The following is a 5,946-nucleotide window of genomic DNA, read 5'->3' as shown; positions in this document are numbered from 1 at the left end:
CTCTCTTACTGGGAGCAAGATAACTCAATTGAAACACATAAGGAGGTCCTAGATCTCACCCAAGGGGGGACTCTTTAAAGTCTCTCGAATAGCAAGCTGGGAATGGAGACATAAAGATTTGTAGATCTTCTCATGTCTTGCAGAGTCATTTCCTTTACTAAACTGAAGATTGGCCTTTTCCACTTTTTCTATCAGAGTTGGAAAACAGAAGAACTGGAATTGAGTACTCAAAGAGGAAATCAAAGAGAATAGTCCATGAACTGAATTTCTATTCTCCTACAAACTCTACCCAGCTCCCTCACACAGGGTAGACCTTCACGTCCACCAGGATAAAAAAAAAAAATAGACCCATCTCAATATTCTTTGAATCAGGAGTAACATTAATTTTTGTCTTTCAATAATGATTACTCTCCTGTCACCTTTCATCAGTCATGGACTGTACCACAAATATAGATGCTGATTCAAATTTCTGTGTCATTTTCCCTCTTTTTTAGGACCTTTCTCCCATTATTACCTTTTCTCCTTTCATAGGCAAGAGGAGGTCCATTTATTCTAAAGAGGTTCTGACTTAATTATGTTAGAGGAAAGCTATTTGATAAAAAAACAATTCACACTAAAAGAGGTAGTGACTTAATAAATCCTGAGTCTCAGGGGATATTACAGTTTTATTGAAAATTCTAGATAGGGCAGTTCTTAACCCAGCTCCAAAATTCTATACAATTTAAAAGGCAGTAAGATTTTATTTTTCTTTTCTTCAGAAAGATTCAGATTTTTTTTTTCAGTTTTATTAGTATCATTCTTCTTTGAAACTGTGAATGTGTTCTTTTTTTGGTCAATGACTTTATTTCTGTTAACACTTAGAATTTGAATATTAAATCCATAAAAAACTCAATATTTCCCACCATATATTTATATGAGAAATGTCTGATTAATTTAAGCCAAATGATATGTTTATGCTTATTGTAATGAATTTTTTAATTTGTGCTAAAGTTTAATCTATCATTTAACATTAAATTGAATTTTGTGCCATTTTCTTTTAAAATTTTGCTTGTAAAGTCATAGATTTTATTACAGCAATTCATAACATACTTAAGTTTAATAAACTGGGGCTTCAGTCGATTCAATCCCTAAAAATGAGGGTTATAAATCATGAGGAGATTTTCTCTTGTCTCTTCTTTTCTTTTCCACCAAATTGAAGTTCCAGGAAACAAAACAGATAGGAGGGAGAAAGAGAAAGGAAGAGGGAGAGGAAGAGAGAGACAGACAGAGAAGAGGCAGAAAGAAACAGAGAGACAGAGAGATAGAGATAGAGAGTACTAGAACAAGAGGTGAGTGAGAAAGGAGAAGGAGATGAAAGAGAAGGAGGAGTAAATACTGTTGTTATCAAATGAAAAAAGGAAACAGTTAATTTTCATGATCACTTTGCAATTTGGTAAAACTAAGACAATAATAAGCTGCACAGTATGATAGTTATAAGCAATATATATTTTATTTATATATATATATATATATATATATATATATATATATATATATATATATATATATATATATATATATATAGTTATAGTTATAGTTATAGGTATAGTTATAAGTTATACAAATCATACTTTGGATGCTGATTGAAGAGATACTCTAGGTAAGTTTAAAACCACCTTCTCTGTATTTGCCTCAAAAAGACAAGAATATGCTCCAAACATTGTGAGTTTGTTTTATCCTCCTGTTATAGAGCTACTTCTCTGAGTGTTTCCAAATCCCTTGTGAAACTATTAAATGTCACAATTGAAAAAAAAATCATTGATTTGTCAGAGTATACCAATCTGACTTCAAGTTTTCTTAATGAAGAAGAAATATGGTATTGAACCCATGATTTAGATTCCCTTTCACTTTGATATTTATTCTCTCACTGATATTAGATTACTCTCCACCTTCCAGGTAAACGAAGCCAAACAATGACTTTAGAACCAAGATGAAAGAAGCAACCATTTATTAAATGCCCATTATGTGCCAGGTACTGTGCTAAGTTTTTGACAAATATTATCTCATTCAATTCTAAGTTATGTGCTATTATTATTGTTTTTTTCATTTATAGTTGATGAAACAGAGAAAGATGGAAATTAATTGACTTGGCCAAGTTCACACTGATAAGTTTCTTGAGAATGGATTTGAACTCATGTCTGTGAGATTCCAAGCCAAGCAGGTGTTATCTACTGTATCATTTAGCTGTCTTTGCATAAAATCACTGTGCATGTTACACACTATCTATAATCATTAATTTTCAAAATTTTATTTCCTTGATGCCAGTTTTTATTGTTGTGATATATGAAATATCACTTAATCTTTCAGATTTCTCTTCAATAAGAATGAGATTTCATTAAAATATGTCCTAACTTTTTTCCACCTTAAAATACTATGGACTTTTTTGGCAAATCAGTTTGATTTTATTTATTCTATACACACACACACACACACACACATACACACACACACACTCAGACACACACACATGTTAGGATTATAAGGTAAAAACTCAGGTTGTCTGGACAGTGACAAGATGAGGACTCAGGTGAACTTGACAATTCTCTGGCTCAGACCTTTGGTTCTAGCCTTTAAAGGGAGTTTACACTTTAGGAATTCTGAGCAAGTTCATTAGTGGAAGTATTTCCCCATGCCCCACTGAGTTCTCACATGCCTATTCTCTGGGAGGATAAAAGAAGGGCAGCATTGGATCTGAGAGAATCTACTCTGGGATAAAGTTATGATGCCAGGCAGTCTGAAAGGAGACCAATCTGATTTGGGGAAGGACAAGAGCTGGAGGAGATTCAGAGCTTCCAAGAAACCTGCACACAGAGGAAAAGATTTTAGAGATATCCTCCCAGAGAAGGATTATAATTGAGCAGAGGACGGGACCCTCACAATTCAAGAACTTTACATTTGGCGCCCAATGTGGGGCAAAGACTTTTGCTTATCCTGACAAGGACTTATTCTGAGCCCTTCAGAGGAGCTAGCCCAGATCTTCACAATTTGGCACCTGAACAGGGACATAATTATAATTGAGAGACAATAGGACACTACAATTTGGTGCCCAATGTCAAGTGCCCGGACTTGACAATTTTGGCTCCCGAACAGGGACAGACACAATCCTGACAGAGATACTGTTCCAGAAATAAACATGAGGAAACTGAAATCTCAAAAGAGATCCACTGATGGTTCAAGTCCAGAAGATAGAGAAGATTCTGACAGAGAAGATGGAAACTACTGTCCTCCTGTAAAACGGGAAAGAACATCTTCATTAACTCAATTTCCTCCATCACAGTCAGAGGAAAAGAGCAGTGGATTCCGACTGAAGCCTCCCACACTTATCCATGGTCAGGCACCCAGTGCAGTTCTACCAAGCCAGATACCTAAGGAACAGCAGCAAAAGGTGCTACTTTCAGCAGTATTACAAGCTCCCCAGCCAAAGGTACTTTTGCAAACACTTCCTAACAGTGGCACCAATGATATTATTGTACCTTCAGAATATCTAGGAGCAGCTACATCAGAATCAATAAATAATAGTGCATTGAGGAATCCTTCTGAGTCTGCTGACAAGCTAGGACATGAAAATGTTGCAACAAGTGACTTACAGAATGTGGGGCATCTGAGCTCTCTAACCAACTATTTCCTGCAATACATCAGCTCCAGTTTAGAGAACTCAACAAATAATGGTGATGCCTCCAGAAACATCTTTATATTTGGACAGAACATGAGTGAAAGAGTGCTGAATCCACCAAAATCCAGTGAATCTAGTATAGATGTCAGCAAGGACAATATTGCTACTGAATCTGGCTCAGAATCCTCCTCCTTAGAAGCCACCCCTGAGAAAGCTAATAATGTTTCAGAGTCACTGGCAGAATCAGCAGCTGCCTACACCGAGGCCACAACCAGGAAGTGTTTACTAGAAAAGGTGGAAGTGATCACAGGGGAAGAGGCAGAAAACAACATATTACAGATCCAATGCAAGTTGTTTTTGTATGACAAAACATCACAGTCTTGGATGGAAAGAGGCAGAGGACTACTCAGACTTAATGACATGGCTTCAACAGATGATGGGACATTACAATCTCGACTGGTAATGCGGACCCAGGGGAGCCTGCGGCTTATCCTTAACACCAAGCTGTGGGCATAGATGCAGATTGACAAAGCCAGTGAGAAGAGCATTCGAATCACAGCCATGGACACTGAGGATCAGGGAGTCAAAGTATTCCTGATCTAGCCCAGCTCCAAAGATACTGGGAAATTGTATGCAGTACTGCATCACCAGATCTTAGCATTGCGCAGCAGGATAGAACAAGAACAAGAGACCAAGATCCCAGCTCCAGAACCTGAAGTGACACAATAAAATGAGAAGGACAGCAATGATGATGTTCTGGCTCCTTCTACATCCACTGGAGGGGACAGCAGTGATGAAGGGGATGGGCAGACAGTTGGGAGCACATAGCAGCTGGAAGCTCATCTGCTTGCAAGGCTGCTGCTTGTTCACTCTCCCCCCTTCTCCCGGCAGGTGCCACAATCGTTCCAGGCAGTGTTAGCGGCTCTAGGACTTAGGAACCATGCATTCCTGTTCTGTTTGTTTGTTTGTTTGTTTGTTTGTTTTTGGTCTGGATAAGTAGATTCTACACAAAGCAGACTCAGAAAACTGCCTGAATGTGGTTTGGGACATGAAAACTCATCATATTGATGAGCAGAAAAATAACCTTCCTTTCCCCTCTTTTCATTGAAATGGCACATTGACTTGTCACACACAACTCCTCCTTGGGACAAGTGATTTTATACATGTATATCCTGTGATTGAAGAGATTGACTCTTTAGGTCAAAAAAATCAAAGCTACACTCCTTTAGATTTGAATAAAATTAAGGATCTAAAAAAAAAAAAGTTGCACTATTTATGGGGCTACATCCTCTTATGTTAAAATGTTACTAGATAATTTGTCTTATGAAATCCTAACCCCGTATGATTGGAAATCCATAGCTAGTGAGTGAAATGAGCAGAACTAGGAGATCATTATACACTTCAACAACAATACTGTATGAGGATGTATTCTGATGGAAGGGGATATCTTCAACATAGAGAAGATCTAATCCAGTTCCAATTGATCAATGATGGACAGAATCAGCTACACCCAGAAAAGGAACAATGGGAATTGAGTGTAAACTGTTTGCATTTTTTGTTTTTCTTCCAAAGTTATTTTTACCTTCCAAATCCAATTCTTCCTTTGCAACAACCACAACAACAAAATTTGGTTCTGCACATATATTGTGTCTAAGATATACTATAACATATTTAATACGTATGGGAATGCCTGCCATCTAGGGGAGGGGGTGGAGGGAAGGAGGGGAAAATTAAGAACAGAAGGGAGTACAAGGGATAATGTTGTAAAAAATTACCTATGCATATGTGCTGTCAAAAAATGTTATAATTATAAAATTAATAAAAAAATTAAAAACAAAAAGAAATCCATAGCTTGGATAAGTTTAGAACTTGGAAAAAAAAAACAAACATGTGGCTTTCGGAGTTTCATGAATTATGTATAATTCAAGTCAGATGCAATATGGAAACAGGAGTTAACACACAATTCACTTTTTTTTTTTTTTTTTTTTTTTTTTTTTTGAGACTGGGGTTAAGTGACTTGCCCAGGGTCACACAGCTAGGAAGTATTAAGTGTCTGAGACCAGATTTGAACTCGGGTCCTTCTGAATTCAGGGCTGGTGCTCTACCCACTGAGCCACCTGGCTGCCCCCTACACACAATTCGCTTTTGACCAACTAGCAGGTGATGGTAAGTATGGAGAGAATTCAGAACAGATTGATTATCCCATAACCATGTATGAGCAGATTTCTAAGGCTGCAATAAAAGCTTGGGGTGTCCTCCCCATACAGAAAGATCAAGCGGAGGCTTTCACTAAA

At 37.3% G+C, this 5,946-nt stretch overlaps 1 pseudogene; it reads left to right on the top strand.

Annotated features, from left to right (window-relative positions):
* Positions 1-3,172: 3,172 nt before the first annotated feature.
* On the top strand, positions 3,173-4,480 carry LOC141552575 (ran-binding protein 3-like; annotated as a pseudogene).
* The last annotated feature ends 1,466 nt before the right edge of the window (positions 4,481-5,946 follow it).

This window comes from Sminthopsis crassicaudata, chromosome 2, assembly GCF_048593235.1.
Source record: "Sminthopsis crassicaudata isolate SCR6 chromosome 2, ASM4859323v1, whole genome shotgun sequence".
NCBI classification, from domain to species: Eukaryota; Metazoa; Chordata; class Mammalia; order Dasyuromorphia; family Dasyuridae; genus Sminthopsis; species Sminthopsis crassicaudata.
This window is presented reverse-complemented; position numbering and strand designations above follow the sequence as displayed.